The sequence below is a fragment of the Cnephaeus nilssonii genome (genome assembly GCF_951640355.1).
Source record: "Cnephaeus nilssonii genome assembly, chromosome: 11".
Classification (NCBI taxonomy): Eukaryota; Metazoa; Chordata; class Mammalia; order Chiroptera; family Vespertilionidae; genus Cnephaeus; species Cnephaeus nilssonii.
Window position 1 is genome coordinate 31751097 of NC_137082.1, and position 20782 is coordinate 31771878.

Consider the following 20782-nt stretch of genomic DNA (forward strand, 5'->3'; position numbering starts at 1 on the left):
TTGGAGCTTGGTGTGTCAAACTTCGCCAAAAAACTGAGCATAACTTGGGTAGTGTGTCACTTTGAGGAAAAAACATTATTTCGCAAATGTTTCATCCTCAGGAGCAGCAAATGTTTTATCCTCGGCATGCGGCCGCCTCAGCGGCCGCGTGTCATCAGAAATGGCTACGCGTGTCAGTGCTGACACGCGTGTCATAGGTTCGCCATCACTGTGGTAAACACTGGCCCCAATTTTGAATCACCTGGAGCACAACATTAAAATGATGTTCAGTCAGTCTCCCGGCCACCTCTCCCCGACCTGCTCCTCTCCCCAGCCTCTCCCCAGAATCCACAAGTCCACACCTCCACCTGCACTTCAGCCACGGATATATTCGAATAATTGGGACTCACAACACAGTAAACAAGATTTTTCATGTTGTGGCTTTTGAATGTATGTTTACAAACCAAACCTTCACTCTCAAGAAGGGCCTGATAGTTCCCAGGGAGAATGTCGCAACGATTGCTGATTGTGCCAGTGTGACTGAAGGAGTCCGTCGGAGCCAAAATGCCTTGCTGAATGGGGACACCAAGAATTATTATGATTGGGATTCTGGCTACACATGCCATCAGCTAAGAATCAGGGCCATTGTGGTTCAGCTGGCACAGCTGGACATTATTAAGTATTTCTCTCTCAGACCGCGACCAGCGCTGCGAGAGAGTGGTCCACGAATCCTGAGTAGGGGTGGCTGGGGATTGAGAAAATGAAAGAAAGAGACAGACACAGAGACAAGAGGGGAAAAGCTGGGACTGGGTGGGACAGCTAGCCCTCTGATGGAGAGACAGTGACCCAGAGCTGGTGCAGCGTGTTTATTATGTACAGTATAATTCCAGGAAGTTTTACTAGAGTTTAAAACAAAGGAAATTATGTGTAATCATGATTAAAGATCAAGCTGTAATTTTTCATTCTTTGCGGCTTCTTTGTAATCGTCACTCCTGGCTAAGCGCAGAAAATTTCGTCCATTCCTTGCGCCTGGCTGAACTTAGATAATGAAACCCACCCGCTGGCACCTGAGCTAAGGGTCAGGTTGACAACATACCTGCCTCTGGCACAGTACGCCTCCAGGACGTGGCTCTGCCGATGCCACTGGACTCAGCTGACAATAATCAAAGAAATGCTCATGTGCCTTCCCAGGCGCTCTCTACAGTACATGATTGGGTCAATACGGTTATTAGGTTGGGACTGGGATGATCGAAGCTACAGCTACTACACTGAGGTTTCCACCAACCAGCAACAGTGGACCATGGTGGCCGACAGAACTAAAGTCTCCTGCAAGTCCTGGCAGTCGGTTAACTTTTGAAAGACAGCCTGCCTCCTTCATCCGAATGGTTGGAGCACACAACACAGCAAATGAGGTGTCCACTGTGTGCACTTCGAGTGTCCGGAGCAGCAGAGCAGCCTGAAGGAGGAAAACAGTGAGGAGCCGGGGACAGGGGACACCAGCCCGGCCAGTTAGCCGCTTGAGCCCAGAGCCCTGCAGGACCCCAGCCAGGGCTCCAACTCCCGTAAAGGGGCTCTGATGGGCAGTGACTTGGGGACCCTGTGCGGCAGGACCGTGTCCCCAGCAGGGCTTTGTCACTGCCCTGCCCCTTCCTGCGGGGAGCAGGTTTGCTCCCAAGGACAGGAGGGAGCCTCTTTGCTCTCCTCAGCTTGTTCCGATCAGGCTGGTCTCCAGGGGGAGAAAATGGTCTTCAGTCTTCACCAGCCCAGCGTTCACACCCTACCTCTCATCTAACTCAGGCCCGGAGCAGGGGCGGCAGAGGGGACAGACAGGCCTCTGAGACCTGGGACGCCCTTTGGCACCCTGGCAACTGAATGGTTTTCCATTTCTTTCCGTTATTCCCCGTTTGCTGAATCCTAGGTGCTCGGGTCTTTTTGAAATGCTCAAACAGCACTTGTTTTAACCCCTTTGACATTAATTGTCCTTCCTTAGTTTTGAACGGTCAAGCGTGGGGTGGAGCGAAGCACGCCGTCTCCCCAGCTGACAAGGACACTCCTCCGAGGAAGTTCAGCAAAACGCAGGCGCAGAGCAGCCTGGCACTGAGCAGCAGGCACTCAGTTGCCGGGTCGTGGACCGGTCCTTCCCTTCCGGTGACTCCGCCTCGGGAGGTGACAGGAAGCAGCCACTATGCGCCCGAGGACTGCTCAGATGCCTGTGTGGAACCTGCACACCTCCCTTGGGCTGGGCCGCGGGCAGGGATGCAGGCCTGGGCCTGGGCGCGGCCCTGGACATCCTCCATCCTCCATCCTCCGGGTCTGAGACGCTTCCCTCCTCCTCACTGCGCCGTCCGTCTCCGGCCTGCTCGGCCCAGGCTGTTGTTGTTGTGTTGTGGCTGTTGTGTCTCCGTCATCTCCATTTGGGTTTCCCTGTAACTCCATCAGATTCTTGTCGCTGTTTCCTCTCTGCAGCTCTGCCTTGGCTGTCTGTCCGCTCCGCTCCCGCGAAGCTCCCCAGACGCAGAGTCCTGCACACCCTGTGACCGCTGGGGGGCGCACTCAGGGGTCCTTTCTCTGGCGTCTTAAAGACACGGTGGTTTGGGTGTACAAAGAGCAGGGGCGGCTCACTGCTTTCTCCCGCAGCCACGTCCCGAGTGACTGAGGGGACAGTGGGGTAGCGTCGGATGAAGGATTGTGGGAGCACGGAGGGAGGAGCCGGGCTCCCAGTCTCCCTGTCCCTCACGCTCCGATCTGCCCTCCTCCTCTGCGTGGGATGAGGGCGGTGCTGCTGTCCGCATCCAGCCCCTGTGAGCGCGTTCCTGCCCACCCCGCCAGCCACACACTCACTGGGCAGCGGGAGGAGTCAGCAGGCGAGTGCAGATTATTTCAAAGGCTCACCTGTCCAAGGGCCTCTTGGTAAACTGTGAAGTCACCTGTCCAGAGAGGAAGCCCATAGCGTGGACCCGGGGACATGGGGTGGGCCCCGCTGCCCACACAGCACACCCGCGGCCAGGCCAGGGCTGCATGCCGCCGCCGGTCGCTCAGCTTCCCCCCTGAAGGGGCACAGACTGTCAGAGCATTGGACCCAGCGGTCCCTTCCCGCCCGGCTCCCCTCCTCCCTGCTGTCTCCTGGGGACCCCTTTGGAGTGTGCACCTTCCAGACTTCTGCCCTAGGTCTGTCTTGAGAGAACGGAATCTGCGCCACCTCCCACCCCCACCCTCCCTCTCCGGCTCTTCAGCGGCTCCTACTATCGGAGGGAAAACGAGGCAGTCTGAAGGGGAAAACGAGGCAGTTTGACGACATGGTGGCAGGGAGGCAGCTGGCCTCGCCCACACCTGTCTGGAGGCCTCACGGGCATGGACACTTCTCTGCACTCTGAGGAGCTCAGCAAATCCTGCACAGCTGCCCCCTGGGGCCAGGCAGGGACTCTACCCTCCTGATGGCCTCCTGACTGGGGAGCAGGGGGCTGGAGACCCCACTGAAGGCTTATCACAGCAGACAGGCCCAGACTGAGGCCTGCACCTCCAGGGAGTGAGGGGTGAGTCCCCAGACGACTGCCCGACTGCTGTTCTCCAGCGAGGGCTGGGCCTGCGGAGGACTTCTCCCCTGCGGCCACCTGGACCAAAATGGCCCTCAAACAGGAAGAGACCAAGGGAGCCTACTGGGATGCAGGTGCAAGCTGGGCTGGCTGGCACTCAGCTGGAAGGGTTCCCAGACACCCTGTTAGAGGAAGGAGCCTGGGCCGGGCCATGGCAGGGCAAGGCTGGTGTGGGACCCTGCTCCCTAGCCTCTGTGAGGACATGGCCTGGGTGGTTGTCCGGGTTGAGGAAAGGTCAGGTGAGGCTGGACCCTCAGTGGAGGTGGACAGGGGTGTTTGTGACTTCTGGCCCATTACTGTGACCCTTGTCAATTCCAAACTAAAACAACAGCTTTGTAACCACCCCCTACTCCCCACCTCCACACCCTGGTCAATTAACAGCCCTGTGGGAGTGAAAGGCCACTTTCACCAGGGCTGAGGGGGCTGTGCCTGGTGGGGCCCACACCTGGTCAAGGTTCTATTCAAGCTGCCGACTTGAAGCAGGTGCAGTAGTGTAACAAACACACAGCCATCTACACACACACACACACACACACACTTGTTTTCTGTATTCTCAGTGCTTTTTCTGTTCTGTTTCTAATATTAGAACCATGAGCCCATGATGGATGTGGGACTCTTCTCAATTGCTCTTTAAATTGTCACTTTTAAAATCTTATTTAGCCCTAACCGGTTTGGCTCAGTGGACAGAGCGTTGGCCTGTGGACTGAAGGGTCCCAGGTTTGATTCTGGTCAAGATCATGCACCTTGGTTGCTGGCACATCCCCAGTAGGAGGTGTCCAGGAGGCAGCTGATTGATGTTTCTCTCTCATCAATGTTTCTAACTCTCTATCCCTCTCTGTAAAAAAATCAATAAAATATATATTTTTTTAAATCTTATTTAATGACAAATATATTAAAAGTGTTTTATTCCTAAAAAAACACAAAACAAAAAACAGTGATGTTCCACCCACACCAGTTGTCCAACTCTGTGGGGGAGGGCACAGTAATGCTATTTTTTACAACTCATCAAGTGATCTCATGGAAGGAAACCATGTAGCTAAGCATTTCTTCTGAAGCTTTAATTCACATGCAGAACCCTTGGGAATCAGAGCCCTATCTGAGAAGTGATGATTCTGTAGGTCTCCAGTGAGGCCCATGGAATGGCATCTCTAGTTCCTGGTGGAGCTGACCTGCTTTAGGTAACAGTGGGCTACAGATACTAGACTCAAAACACCTGAGACCTGTGAGTTTTATGAGAGACTGGACTAGGAATTTCTAGAAAAGCAGGATCCCAGGATGGATTCCTCGTGCTGGGGATGTTTTGGAATGGCATGGCCAGGACCTTAGGTATGGGGGGGAGGGGGGGGGAGAAATCACATGGTGGCAACAGAGTTGTGTGAGAGGCCTGCCCTCATATTCCCTCCCAAACTACCTTGAGTCCTCAGGTTTTCACTTCCTTCCGTCCCATGGGCCACATGGTTTACAGGACAATCCACTGCCCGATCCCCTGTCCAAAGGTAAGTGGAGTCTCAATCCTTAAAATATGAGGAGCAAAAAAATGTTTACATCACAGCTTTATTTGAAAATGAACCAAAGCAGCATACTCCAGAAGCCTGTCAAGAGAGGAGATTGTTCATACCCCATTCATTTTCACCTTCTCCAACTGACCCCCAAATGTATTTTTATTGTTGTTCCCATTACTGTTTTACTATAGCAAGAACACTTCACATGAGATCTAGCCATGTTTTCATTAAAATTATAAGTGCACAATACAAGAGTGTTCACAACAGGCACAATGCTTGCTGTTCAGTGGATCTCTGAAACTTACTAATCTTCGATAAATCAATATTTGTATCTGTGAATAGCAACTCCCATTTCCAGTCTCTCCAGCCTCGGGCAACATTAAACTTTGTTATAATCTTTATTCCTGTCAGTTTGACTATATTGTGGGAAATCTCAACCTGGATTTATACAGGGTTTATACATTAAAATTACTTACTATGACACATAAGTTTAAAAATGAATATAGTCATATTATTATATTTAAAGGGAAGAAATATGATTAAATGAATACAGATAAGTTCCCAAATTTGATAGAGTCCAAGAAACATAATTATTATGAAAGAAACAGAAATTCCTGAAACATGGCAGAGTCACTATACTAAAACCTTAGAGCAGCCCTAAATCTTCATGGGGAAATTTATGCTTTTAACTGCAGATAAGCAGGTCAATAAGCCCAAGTCATTATTTCTATTGACAATGTTCTGGGGAATAAAAAATTAGTACCTTTTCCCTCTAAGCACATCTCTGTATCCAGATTCCCCTGTTAAGAAGGACAACAGGCATATCGGAGGAGGGCCCACTATTAATGTCCGTATTTTAAGTTGATTATCTCTTTAAGGATCCTATCTTTAAACAGGGTAATATTTCAAGATACTGGTTAAGATTTCCACTTATGAATTTTGAGGGACACAATTGAACCCCTAAAATGTATGTGTGTGCATGTGTGTTTGTGTGTCTATAAAAGTGTTATCGCACATGTAGCTTTCTATAAATCAGGATCAAGTCAGGATCCTTAACTTGACTCCTCCTAACAACTCCCATCCCTAACCCAGGACAGCCATTAATCTGTTTACTATACTGATGGGATTGAATTTTAATTTTAATAACTATCATTTTCAAACAATTAATCATTAATTCACAAATTTTATTTAACCTAATGTCTTTTATTTAATTAAATATATTTTTACACTAGACAGTTCTATTTCAAAAATAGTCAATATTTAATGACAATTATTTGGTAAGTTTTTTCACATCCATTTTCTCTTACTAAGTTCTGAAGCTTCCGGTGGGTATTTTCCATGGACAGCCAAGTGAGAATGGCCACAGCTCACAAGCGCAATGGCCACATGAGGAGACTGGCTTACTGGATGGGTCAGTATTCAAGTATCAACATGAAATTATTTTACTGCAACATGAGGGAGACTATGCCCTGTGAAAACACAACTTTTTTCAGTGTATTAATACTTTCTTTGTGGCCAAGCGTAACATCAGTTTTGTAACTGAACATGTTCTTAGAAAAAGATTATTATTTTTTTGGTAGGATTGGAGTTGAATCTGTGTGTATATACACTCTTAACTTTATATCATGGTGTTATTGAGAGTCTTTTTGTTCCTGTTGTATTTGTCTAAAGAGCTTTCAAGTTCTGAGAGGGGAATTTTAAAAAACTCTCACTCTGGTATGTTTCTCACTTTCTCCACACATTTCCAATCATTATTCATCTTTAGCTTTATTTGTCATTTGTACTTACATTTATGACTACTCATTTACTCATCTAAGTTTTACTAACCATCTCCTTGGTGCCTGGCATTAAAGATACAAAATAGCCTGGCAGTGTGGCTGGCTCACCAGGAGATCACCATTGGATACCCTGTCAGGGCACATACCCGGGTGGCAGGCTCCATCCCCAGTAGGGAGTGTGCAGGAAGCAGGCAATCTATGATTATCTCTCATCGTTGATGTTTCTATCTCTCTCTCCCTCTCCCTTCCTCTTTCTGAAATCAATAAAAACTTTTTTTTAAGACAAAAAAATAAGATCAAGGTCTTACACAGGTGGGGCAGACACCCTAATCAGGAGACAGACAATAAATAATGTCAACAAATAAATAAACAGAAAACTATCTGGGTCCGAGAAGCCCTATGCAGACAAGTTACAACAGCGTGGAAAACTCACTGAAAGTTGGGAACAGGGGAACAGCCATGGCAAAGGCCCTAAGGCAGAAACCTGCCTATGTGTTTAAGGAACAGGAGGCCCCTGTGCCTGCAGCTGACGCAGGGAGTGGGAGAGAGCAGGAGATGGAGTGGAGAAGGAGCAAAGGGGCCAGATGTTGTGGGGCCCTAGGGGCCATCTTAGCTTCACAGACTACATGTTTTATTGTTTTAATATCTATCCAGTCATTCATTAGAATACTCCATTTATTTAAATTAAACTATTATAATATTATTTAATGAGCACTAAGTAGTAGGTTCTGGCAATGAATTAGATAGATAAGGGTCCTGTCACCCATATGGATCTCATAAACAGAGAAAAAATAAATAAATAAATTGATAGAAAAGCAATAGAAACATATTTGTCCAATTACAAAATAAAATGCACACTTCCAATGTGCCAGACACTAACCCAAGCTCTTTCTGTGTATGTGTTCATTTATAATTCTTATGGCAATACTAGAGGCCCGATGCACGAGATTGTGCATGGAGGGGTCCCTCAGTCTAGCCTGCGCCCTCTTGCAGTCTGGGACCCCTCACTCCTTATGGCCCGCCTGCAGTGGCAGCAGGAGAGGCTCCTGCCACCACCGCTGCGCTCGCCAGCATTGAGCCGGGCTTCTGGCTGAGCAGCGCTCCCCTTGTGGGAGCGCACTGACCACCAGGGGGCAGCTCCTGCATTGAGCGTCTGCCCCCTGGTAGTCAGTGCGTGTCATAGTGACCAGTTATTCCCCGTTCGGTCGTTTTGCATATTAGGCTTTTATTATACAGGATTACAAGGTAGATATAATGATTGTCCCCATTTGACAGATGAGAGCCAGCAGCACTCCCAAGATCACAACCAGGACCAGGCCAGTCTTTCTTTCCTTCCCTGTCCCAGTACTACTTCCCAGTCAACACCCTCCTCTTCTCCCTCCAACTCCTTCACACTACAGTGTGGACCCAAAGACTCCCAGGGCCTGGGGAAAACAGCTTTTACAATCCCTCGGGACCCTCTGTTGCTGGTACCTGCTGGTGCCTGTACTGGTGAAGGGGCCACAAGCACCTGACCCTGCCTTACACCATGTCCCTTACCTCTAGTCCCTAGAACCTTCTGCTCCTGTGGCTTGTGGAGCACTGACTCATATTGGTGAGTTCTTCACTAAACTGAGGCCCGTGGAATTTGTTGAGCAGACAGGTGGCATGAGAGGACTGTAAGCAGAGGAGGGGTGGGTCAGTTCTGGGTGCAGAAAGGCCCCCTCTGGGGCCATGAGAGGCGGACAGACTGGAAGCCAAACTGTGGCTCAATGAGGGCCCAGGGACAGAGGACAGAAGCTGAGCCAGCTGAGAACCATGGGGATGGAGAGGAGAGGATGGGTGGGTTCAGAGGTCAGGAAACAGTAAGAAAGGGGGCTGGAGACTGGGAAGCTTGGGGGTAGGGGAAGGTGTTGGCACAGAGAACCTTGGGTCTTGTCCAATGACTGAATAGACAGAGGGGAAGCTGGGTAATGAGGAAGGTGAAGGAAAGACAGTGAGCTCAGTGGGAACTGTGGGTGTGAAGGGCCACCAGGGAGATATTTGGGTCCAACAGTGTATAAGCCAGGAGAGTGTGTTCTCATGGATCATGGGGAGGGGAACCCTATGCAAAGCCCTCCAAGAATAAAAATGCTCAGGGTGTTCCAGTAACTTCAGCCAGACTGCGCTGGGTGTGGGAGAAGCTTTGAAAATACTACAGAAAACTAAGGCCTCAAACACCAGGCAAGGATGCCGGGACTTCCTGCCCAGGGCAGCAGCATCATGGGACGCCTGTGATGGAAGAAAGAACCTGGGAACAGGTGTGGGGGCAGGAGGCAGGTGGGTTGAAGTGGGCGAGGGTAGGAAAGTCCTAGTGAGTTCCTGATGAGCACAGAGAGCTCTAACAAGAAACACTTTGTAGTGATCACTTGCACACATAGCACCTCAGTGACACAGGTCTTGTGCTGGGCTTTCTACAAATTCACACACTTCATTGCCAAGCTGGAGCCTTTATAGTCCCATTTCACAGACACTGAACCCTAGGCACAGACAAGGTAAATAATTTGCCAAAACTCACACAGCTTGTGAGTCACAGAGCCAAGATTTGACTGGACTCTGGGCCTTGTGCTACCAGCATCTGAGCCTTTCACTCTTCTTCCTCAATTTCCTGACCTGTCCAAAAGGTACTGGTAATCATCCTTCTACCACAGAACTGTCTGTCCCCAGATCTATTAAAGAGACACAAGCATTCCCTGCATCTTTTCCTGGAATTCATAGTGAATTATTTAAAATATATAAAATGATGCACACAGATTTTGGCGCTGAAAACTTTGAAGTAAATGTTAGCTATGGGAATGTTGATCAAATTGCTTCACCATTAAAAGATGAGCTCTGTGCCCTGACCTGTTTGGCTCAGTGGATAGAGCGTCGGCCTGCGGACTCAAGGGTCCCAGGTTCGATTCCAGTCAAGGGCATGTGCCTTGGTTGCAGGCACATACCCAGTGGGGAGTGTGCAGGAGGCAGCTGATCGATGTTTCTCTCTCATCGATGTTTCTAGCTCTCTATCCCTCTCCCTTCCTCTCTGTAAAAAATCAATAAAATATATTTTTTTTTAAAAAAAAGAAGAAGCATCAAGACCATATAGTCCACCTTTCAACATCCTCAGACAATGGAGAAAAGGTACTTGAGGGGAACACTATTGTAGCTCAATTTAATAAGTCATATAAAAAGAATAAAAGAGCTACTGAATATTAGACTAACTCACTAAAACTAGGTTCTGACTGTTAACATAGACATCCTTACTAAGTGCACACTGAAATAGCCTAATATTATTTACTATGTTGCAACAGACGTTTCCGCATATGATAAAGAGCAGAAAGAACATAGGGTTTATCTACTAAACTAAACACAATATAACTAAAAGGGAAAAATTGCGGATTTTAAAAAATATGATGACTTATTGGGTGTGTGTGTTTTTTAAGCTACGTCATATTTTTAAAAAATGATAAGAGCTGTTATGAGATGTCACCAATATTTATTTCAGAAGTTAATGACCTTTTACAAAAAAAGCAGAAATTCAATAAACAAATATTTATTTCAATATGCTTTTAAAAACACAATGAAGTGAATGCGAGAGAGGTAGAAAGAAAAATGTAAATCTATTTCAAATAAATAAATAAAAGACCAACACTTTTAATATTCTTTGAAAAAGTATCATGTAGTAGACTTGGTCATTTCTCATCCCAGTTCACCGCTCTAATCTAGGAAATGAGAAGAGACCCAAGACAAGTCTCTCCCTTCTGGCTGAACAGGGGTTGCAAATGGAAGCTATCCAGTGATGCAAATAATTATAAAATACACGGGCCTTTTGAACTGGAGTTCTGCAATTCTCATTCTCATCTGCATAACTGAAATAATTAAGCAAATTTTAAAGTACACAGCTTACAAAGCCACAGGTCAACACATCACAACTTAATCATCCACATCCCATCAGTTCTCCACTCATCCAGATCTGGGTTCCCTTCTTTCTCCATGATGGTGTATTCCTGCCTATCAATCAGTTTAGCTCTCTCCCCTGTTTCTCTCCACTATCTCCTCTTTCCTCCCCTCTCTTCCTCCCCTTTTCTCTCTTCCTTTCCTTATACCTGTTCCTTGAAACCTCTTTCACTTTCCATAGCACCTTCTCCCTACTCTTTCTTTGTTCCCCGTCTCCCTATATCTCAGCCTCTTTCTCCCCCATCCCTGGGTCCCCTCTGCTTGGAGTTACCTCGTCTTTCAGGTTACACACCCTCTCCCCCACTCACGGGCTTCCCCACCTGGCTAAGCTCTCAGTGCTGTGTCTGCCTCTCTTCTGCCTGCCATCCCTCCCTCCCTCCCTTTCCCTTCCTGCCCTGGGCTCCTCCGACCCTTTTTCTCCGCTTCTGCTAACCCAGGGCTCCCATTCCTCCAGGGTTCTCTATTTTCTTCCAATGTCCACTTGCTACTTTCCCGAGTTACTCTTTCACACTTATCGTGGCGTTACAAGGCCCTCCCACATTCTCAATTTTGCCGTCTCTTTGTGGACTGGCCTCACCTCACTCCTCTATTATTTCTCAGTAGATTCTTTCTCTGGGTCCTCCTCACCCCCGCACTGGGCCGCTTTCCCGGCCTCCCCGTCGCAGTCGCCGCTGGCACAAAGCCACTCCCTGCGAGGGGGTCGGCGACCTCTTCTTGGGACACCCCGTGTTCTTCTGTCCTAAATCCCATCTCACTGAAAAGTGCACTCTTTTTGGCACCCGACCTCCTACTTATTAAGTGGGAGGTGACGAGAGGGGGTGTCTTCAAAGGGAAGGGGGGTGGGGGTCTGCAGATTCCCAGGCCGGGGAGGAATCGGCTCCACAGGCCGAGCACTGCGAGGCTGGGGAGGGGAGCAGAGGGTTTGCATCCATCCCCAAGACTTATTTAAATGGCCTGGGGTGGGGCGGCTGGCCCGTGGAAACTCCGCGCGGGGCCGGTGGGCAGTGGCCCCAGGAAGACAAGACCACAGGCGGGGCCGGCTCAGAAAGAGTTTAACCAGAAACTAACGCGGACCCTCAACCCGGAAGCGAAGCCCTCAGGGATCGGGAGGCGAGACTCACCGCCGATGGAGACGCGGGTTGGGGGATTTCGAGGTCCGCCGCGACCCCAGGCTTCACGGGCGCAGGGCTGCGAGCTGAGATGCTCAGGCTTGCACAACAAAGGCCAAAAGTCGCAGACCCAGAGTGACCTTCCCCCCGGCACAAGCCGCTTCCGGGTCCGGGAGAAACTGCGCGTGCGCGGCGCCGGCCAGCGGGGGCGGGGCTCGGGGCGGCCTGGACTCGGCGGACAATGGGAGGGTGGCCGGGGCCGCGCCAAAGCCGGTGGCGCAGACCGCGGGAGGGGAGGGCGAGGGTGCGCTTGGGCGGGGGCCGGGGCCGGGCCGAGGAAGCGGGGAGGCTGCGGAGGCGGGTGCGGAGGGCCTGCGGGAGAACGTGGTGGCCCCGCCGCTCGGAGGGGCGTTGACCTAGGGAGGGTGGAGCGGGCGCTCAGCAGGGGGCCCGGTTCAGCGCCGGGATGGTCAGTGTCTGGACCCTGGCTCCCGTCCACCTGGCTCTGCGTTTGTATTTTCTGAGTTCGGAACCTGTTCAGTTTCTTTTGTGACGCGGGGCTACTCCCTGCCCATTTTAAGTTGGTGTTTCAAACAGTTTAATGTAAAATGTAGAGTCTTGTGGGCCACTTAATGTTGAAAGCTAAAATGTCTTTGTTTTAAGAGCCTGAAAACATTTTCTCAAAACTGCTAGTGGGAAGTGGTGGAGACGCCTGCTTGGCAGAGATGCCAGCGGAACTGCAGCTCTGGAATCTGGAAAACTGCACTAACATGGCAAGTTGTGGAGGAGGTCTGAATTAGCCTTTTATTTTATTTTAGCAATGAGATGAAGCAAGGAGTGCAGTTGTCTGTGCAGGGGATAATCTTGAATGTGAAATTCAAAATTCTACCTTTGCAAAATATGCCACCGCATCCCGACAGATATCAGAACATTATTTCCATTCCTATTCCCCAGTCACCCTGGGCTCAGTCTTGTGCTCAGGCTCAGAGAATTTTGTGTTGTGGGTGGGGGGTCCTCCATGTCCTTACCTCTTGCTGGTGGAAGTGGAGCTCTTGGGGTGACCCTGGAACAAGAATTTCCTGAGGCCCGCACTGGAGGGTGAGGTATCCAGAAAGCATTATTGATGAGGTAACATTAAGGGATTTCCCTTCCAGGGTCCGGTCTTCCTCTGACCCAGCATGGAAAAAGTCCCATCTTTGTCTTCAGTCCTGCTGGAAACAAAGCCACTGCCCAGAGTTTCCTTTCCAGGTGAAAGCACAATCCAGTGCAGCCTCTGGCTAGCTTAGCTTGTGTCCCCAGCTGCAGTCTATTGAGCATGGGCTCCCCAAAGCCATGGGCCATGCGGCTTCTAGGGACACATGGCAGGGTAGTGCAAGTCACAGAGCAAGTGGGTGCAAAGGCAAGCAACCAAGAGGAACAAGAGAATTCCTTTGTCTGGGGATTATGTATTCCCAGATGTTCTTGGGCTTGCATTGGGATCCACCCTCCTGGCCAATAACCTTTGTTCCCAGGCTAGACTGACAGGAAAGCAGCTTCCCTAGTCAGCTCGACTTCACTGCACATGCACAGATTTTCCCCTTTGTTCACCCAGTGATTTGCAGGGAATAAACCTGTAGTTCCCTGGGGAGAGTGAACTCACAGCTTATTGGCGAGGTTCCCAAGATGACCATGCTTATAAAGTCTGGCCTTCCCTTTGCTTTCTTCCTATTTTTAATATTAATAAACTAGGTAACATAAGGACAAGAGCTGGAAGGATGAAGCATGTGATAATTTAGGTAACCATCTATTTAAATTTTTTTTTAAATAATCCTCCCCTAAGGATATTTTCCCATTGATTTTTAGAGAGAGTGGAAGGGAGAAGGAGAGACAGAGAGAAACACCAATGTGAGAGACACATCAATTTGTTGCCTCTTCCATGCCCCGGACCAGGGCTGAGAGCCTATAATCAAGGCACGTGTCCTTGACTGGAATCGAACCCAGGACCCTTCAGTCTACAGGGCAATGCTCTATCTACTGGGCAAAACCGGCTAGGGCTAGGTCACCATCTATTTAAAATATATACAGCAATAACTTTTACAAAATAAATATAAATTATATTGGTATTTATATATTCTACACTTGAGAATGATAAACTCAAAATACCTTTGTTGAGATAAACTTTTCTGCCATCGTAATTCATTTGTCATTAACTTCTGTATATAATACAATTTCAAATTCATTTTATACAAGAGTAGAGTGTTTTTATCTGTATACTTTTTATATTTTTTTGTTTTGTTTTCTACTTATGAGATCCTCTTAGTGTGGATAATAAACCCTGTAAAGTATATATACCCTTTGGAAAACACTTGAATTTGTTTCCACCTATTGAATACTTTTACAATATTTCTAAGGGCATTTGGTAGAGATTTCTATCCTCTTTTAGATGAACCCTAAAGAAAAATAAAGCAATCTTATCAAATTCCCGAAGGTCTCATTTAAACCTTCAATAAACTTTAAGGCAATATCCATGAGATAATATCCATCATGAAATACATGTTTCTTTCAAATCTGTACATGTGGAACATTTCTGTACAGTAAGAATAAGATAAAGGCATTTTGGATAAAATGTCACTGACATATTCTTTATGAGATGTTTCTGAAGTTTTATGCGTTGGTTATAGTCTTTCCATGTTCATTATATTTTACTTAATATTTTGTAACATTCAAACATCATTACTCATAAAATTTATAAGATTTCATTCCAAACTTAATATCATGATAATCCCTGAAGTATTGAGATTTGGATAAGAACTTTGCCATGCATAATATATATTTAAGATTTCTTTCATGTATATTTACTGACGTTTGGTAATGCTTGACTTTTGGTAAAATACATTGCCTAATTCATTGTACTAGTATTTTAAGACACCTTCCCCAACTAGGAGTTTCTCATGCTTAGTGAAGATTTATCCTTCCTAAAGACCTTCCAAATTCATTATATTTTAATTTCCCCCCTAATATTTATAACTACTAGAGGCCCAGTGCACAAAATTTGTGCACTCAGGAGGTCCCTCAGCTCAGCCTGCACCCTCTCCCAATCTGGGAGCCCTCGGGTGATGTCTGACTGATGGCTGGGAGCAGGCCTAAGCTGGCAGTCTGGCATCCTTAGCGCTGCCATGGAGGCAGGAGAGGCTCCCGCCACTGCCACTGCACTTGCCAGCCATGAGCCCAGCTCAGGACTTCTGGCTGGCTGAGTGGTGCTCCTCCTGTGGGAGCGTACTGACCACCAGGGGGCAGCTCCTGCATTGAGCGTCTTCCCCCTGGTGGTCAGTGCACGTCATAGTGACCGGTCATTCACAGTTCAGTTGATTTGCATATTAGCCTTTTATTATATAGGATGATGTTTATTAATGAAGAATGGATATAACTTTCCCATCCTTATTGAATATATTGGTTTTGATACTAGCAGGAATTCTTTCAAGTTCTGAAACTAAGGAATCATTTTGATAGATTTCTTAACTTGATTACATTTATAATATGCATCCTCAATATTGATCTCTACAGGTAACCCTGAGGTAACTAAAGCTTAACCCCATCTTTTTATGAAACCATTCCATGCATTGTTTTTCTGACTATATCTTTAATACAATGTTGGAAATAGATGTGGGATCTTGAGAAGGTAGATTACATAGATAAAATGTATAACCTGATATTGCCCTCAGCCACATTGTCACAAAAGAGCTTTAATTTTCACATGCAAAAGGCTGTGAAATGTTCATCAAACTCAGAAATGTTGGGGGAAATCCAATTGCAGGTGAAAGTCAAGAATCCATTTTGTTCATAAGAAGTAATAGTGCTTGTAAAATTTACAAGAGAGTGAAATGAACACATTCACAAGAAGAAAAACAGTATTTAATCACTGGAAGTTTTTGACATATGACTCCATGTAATATTGTTAGAAAAAAATGCAAATAATTACCAGTAGGTTATTAAAAACTTAAAAATTATTAAAGAATTCAAAAAACTAGAAAACATAGGAATTAGTTTGACCTGGTGAATTAAACTCTGTATCACAAAATTAGAGACTATATTTTGTAAGCACACACATAACACATATTTAACACTATCAAATAAAAAAATATAGATTTATGTAAAGAGAGAGTTTATACAAAAGATGATTTCAAGAGTGAAAATGCTCTAACTGCAGAATCTAAAAGGGTCTCAAAGATCCTAACCAGTCTGGCTCTGTGGTTAGAGCATCCACCCATAGACAGAAGGGTCCCTGGTTCAATTCTGTTCAAGGGCACGTACCTCACTTGTACCTTGGTGACAGGCTCTATCCCCTACCTGTCTGGGAGCCTGTGGGAGGCAACCAATTAATGTGTCTCTCTCACATTGATGTTTCTCTCTGTCTTTCTCCCTCCCTTCTACTACAAAAATCAATAGAAAAAATATCCTCGGGAGAGAATTAACAAAGAATATAAATAAATAATAACTAAATAAATCAAAAATTAGCTAGATAAGGGCTTTTATAAAGAGTGGTCAGCGAGGCTAGAAAGAACAGGGGGTGGGAGAGTGGATGAGCAAGTAGCCTAAAGACTCTCGATTCCAATAATTACAGGCTGTTGTTGTTCCTTGTGATTAAGCCCTTATCCCAGTGGTCAGCAAACTCATTCGTCAACAGAGCGGCAATTTGCCGACCGCTGGCCTAACCTACCATTGTGAAGGTAACATTTACCCTGGGTTTGCCTAGCTAGAAGGTGGGGTTGTTCCTAATTGTACTGATCAAGGATGAGCCACAGTTCAGAGATCTGGGGAGAAGGAAAGAAAATTAAATTTGATTAAGTCATGTCACATATTTTGTTTCCATTGATCTGGGGGACAAAAAAAATCAGCTAATTAATTATAAGACAGAAAACAGGAATTTATAGAGTTTGTGCTTGACCTTGGTACAGATAAACAAGGGTGTTGTCCACAATCCTATCCTATGTAATAAAAGCCTAATATGCAAATAGACTGAATGGTGGAACGACCAGTTGCTATGACATGCACTGACAAACAGGGGGCAGATGCTCAATGCAGGAGCTGCCCCCAGCCTGCAGGCCCCAGGCCAGCCAAGGCAGGTGCGGGCGGGGACCCCTGATCTCCCTGCTGATCGCCCCGCAGAGGGAGGCAACCAGTGATGGCCGCGGGGGACAGGGCCAGTGAGTGGGCAGTGCCAGGCCGGCCAAGGCGGGTGCCAGCAGGGGCCCCCTGATCACCCAGCTGGTCGCCCTGCAGAGGGAGGTGACTGGTGCAGTGGCAGGGGGTGGGGCCGGTGAGCGGGCAGCACCAAGCTGGTCAAGGCGGGTGCGAGTGGGGGGCCCTGATCACCCCACTAGTCGCCCCGCAGATCAGCCCTGATCACTGGCCAGGCCTAGGGACCCTACCCATGCACAAATTTGGTGCACCAGGCCGCTAATCTAAGTAATATAAGAAAAGGTGTTTCTATTTCTGCAAACACAAAGCCTTGGGGGAACTTTTTTAACAGCTGCTGGGTTTCAGGATGACACAGCTCAGGTAAAGTTCAATATTGTCACTACCGATTATGACACCAGAGTTAACAAAAATAATAAATAGAAATTAGAATATACAGGAATAGTAAAATCCTAAACTAATAATAATAATAATAAACAACTAGCTCAGGGATTCTGGTATATATGACTGAATGACATTGTAGGGCCCTGCATCCTCATTAAAGCTCTGAGGTGTCTGCTGCTGTCACATTTAAGAGTCAATATTAAGTTTTGAAAGTTGTTGCTCTAAATTATGAGTCAGATTCTGTGTTACTGTTTAGTTAAACAAGGAAAATCCAGAAGTTATATTACAAATTTTTTTTTCATTTTTCTGGGGTTCATGAAATAAATCTGCAGACAACATACAACTTTTTATAGTCATAATTAGACAATAATAGGAGTGATTAAAATGACAGACCTGTGTAATATTCAACACTTTATGTCTTTTACCAGTTGAGTTGTGTTGAAGATAGCAAGGAGAGAAAGTTCACTCCACGTCCTCATCCTCCCTTCCTCTTCCTCATTGCATGGTTTCTATTACAGGATTTGGTTCACTGGCTCAACCACTCTCTAGTCTTGGCTTGTATTTAAAACTGCAACTTATCATTGTAAACTTGAGATTTTTGCGATGCATCAGTAGTTTTCAAATTATTTTTATTTTGACTTCTAAAATGTTTGATAAAATACCATCACATATTTTTAAAGATGGCATCTAAATTATAATCGTTGCAGGAGACCAATCTTAGAAATATAAACACATAATTGCATGTAAATATAAAACTGTTACATCAGTCTTCAGTGGAATTAATTTAGAAACCTAACAACCACCATTATCGCTAAAATATAGTCTGCTTCACACAAATTTTACTTATTTCATCAAATCTAAGATAGCATTGCACGTGGGACACACCATTAAGTTAGATAACTTTTTTAATCAGTTATGATGCAGTAAATTTTTATTCAGAGAGAATGTTGGCATCTAAGAGGTTCCCAAAACCAGATAAAGACACTACAAAGAAAATTACAGGCCAATATCCCTGATGAACATAGATGCTAAAATCCTCAACAAAATTCTAGCAAATTGGATCCAGCATTACTTTAGAAAGATCATACACCATGACCAAGTGGGATTTACTCCATGGATGTAAGGATGGCACAATATCCGCAAATCAATAAACGTGATACATCATATAAACAAATTGAGAGATAAAAATCACACAGTCATATCAATTGATGCATAAAAAGCATTTGACAAAATCCAACACCCTTTCTTGATAAAAACCCTCAGCAAAGTGGGAATAGAGGAATCATACATCAACATAATAAAAGCCTTCTATGACAAACCTACAGCCAACATCATACTCAATGGGCAAAAACTAAAACCATTTCACCTAAGAACAGGAACAAGACAAGGTTGCCCACTCTCATCACTCCTATTCAACATAGTACTGGAAGTACTAGCCATAGTGATTATATAAGAAGAAGAAATAAAAGGCATCCAAATTGGAAAAGAAGAACTAAAACTGTCATTATTCACAGGTGACATGATAGTGTACATAAATAATCCATCGGAAAACTATTAGACTTAATAAATGAACTCAACAATGTAGCAGGATACAAAACTAAATACCAGAAATCTATGGCTATTTTATATGCCAATAATGAACTTACAAAAAGAGAAATTCAAAAACCAATCCCATTTACCATTGCAACAAAAAAATTAAGATATCTAGGAATAAACTAAGGAGGTAAAAGACCTATACTCGGAAAACTACAGGACGTTGAAAACAGAGATAGAGGAAGACATAAACAAATGAAAGAATATACTGTGTTCATCGATTGGTAGAATCAACATCATTAAAATGTCCATACAACCCAAAACAATCTATAGATTCAATGCAATCCCCATTAAAATACCAATGGCATATTTCACAGACTTATAACAAACTCTCCAAAAATTCATATGGAATAAAACAAGACCCCGAATAGCCACAGAAATCCGAGGAAGAAGAACAAAGTAGGAGGGATCTCAATACCAGATATCAAGCTATATTACAAAGCCACTGTTCTCAAAACTGCCTGGTACTGGCACAAGAACAGACATATAAACCAATGGAACAGAACTGAAACAAAGAAGTTAACCTAAGCCATTATGCTCAATTAATATTTAACAAAGGAGGCAAGAGCATACAATGGAGTCAAGACAGTCTCTTCAATAAATGATGTTGCAAAAATTGGACAGATATATGCAAAAAAAGAAACTAGACCACCAACTTTCACCATATACAAAAATAAACTCAAAATGGATAAAGGACTTAAACGTAAGATGAGAAATCTTAGAGGAATCCACAGGCAGCAAAATATCAGACATATGTCATAGCACTATCTTCACCAATAGAGCTCCTAGGGCAATGGAAACTAAGGAGAAAATAAACAAGTGGGACTACATCAAAATAAAAAACTTCTGCACAGCAAAAGAAACCATCAACAAAACAATAAGAAAGCCCACTGCATGGGAGAACATATTTGCCAATGTTATATCCAATAAAGGCTTAATCTTCAGAATTTATAGGGAACTCATACATCTTAACAAAAGGAAGATAAACAATCCAATCAAAAAATGGGCAAAGGACCTAAACAGACACTTTTCAAAATAGGACATACAGAAGGCCAAGAGACACATGAAAACATGCGTAAATTCACTAATCATCTAAGAGATGAAAATCAAAATGACGATGAGGTACCTTCTTACACCTGTCAGAATGGCTATCATTGACAAATCAACAAACGATAATTAATATTTAACAAAGGAAATATTAATTATCCTGTGGAAAACAGTATGGAGTTTTCTCAAGACATTAAAAATGGAACTCCCATTTGACCCTGTAATCCCACTTCTAGAAATACTAGAGGCCTGTTGCACGAAGAGATTCATGCAATAGGACTTCCTTCCCTTGGCTTACAGCACTGGTTTTCCTCCGGCACCCGGGACCCAGGCCTTCGCTCCAGCTGGAATCTGCAGTCGTCTTTGCTGTGGCCGGAGTGCCACACCTGTAGATCCCTTCGCCCCCACCAGCCCTCCCTCTCATAGCAGGCTTCCTGCCCTGCCCGGCCACTCCGCACCTGGAGCAGCTGGGCAGCCACCATCTTTGTCCTTCTAATTTGCATATTCCCTCCTGATTGGCTGGTGGGTGTAGCAGAGTGATGGTTAATTTGCATGTTTCCTTTTATTAGTGTAGATATCCCAAGAAATCAGAAACACCAATCAAAAAGGGTATATTCACCCCTATGTTCATAGCAGCACAATTTACAATAGCTAAGATTTGGAAATAG

At 45.5% G+C, this 20782-nt stretch overlaps 1 protein-coding gene across 6 annotated transcripts in view; it reads right to left on the minus strand.

The window, feature by feature from the left end:
* Window positions 1–20782, minus strand: part of LOC307107227 (KRAB domain-containing protein 5-like) — a 62599-nt gene that overhangs the window by 19031 nt on the left and 22786 nt on the right. For 4 of the 6 annotated variants that reach the window (XR_013814202.1, XR_013814203.1, XR_013814204.1 and 1 more), the window contains exon 1: window positions 11928–12279. The exons of 1 other annotated variant lie outside the window; for it this stretch is intronic. The gene's annotated coding sequence lies outside the window, so the exon portion shown is untranslated. Of the gene's footprint in view, window positions 1–11927; window positions 12280–20782 lie in introns of those variants that run through there. One more of the 6 variants, XR_013814205.1, reaches the window with a different exon arrangement.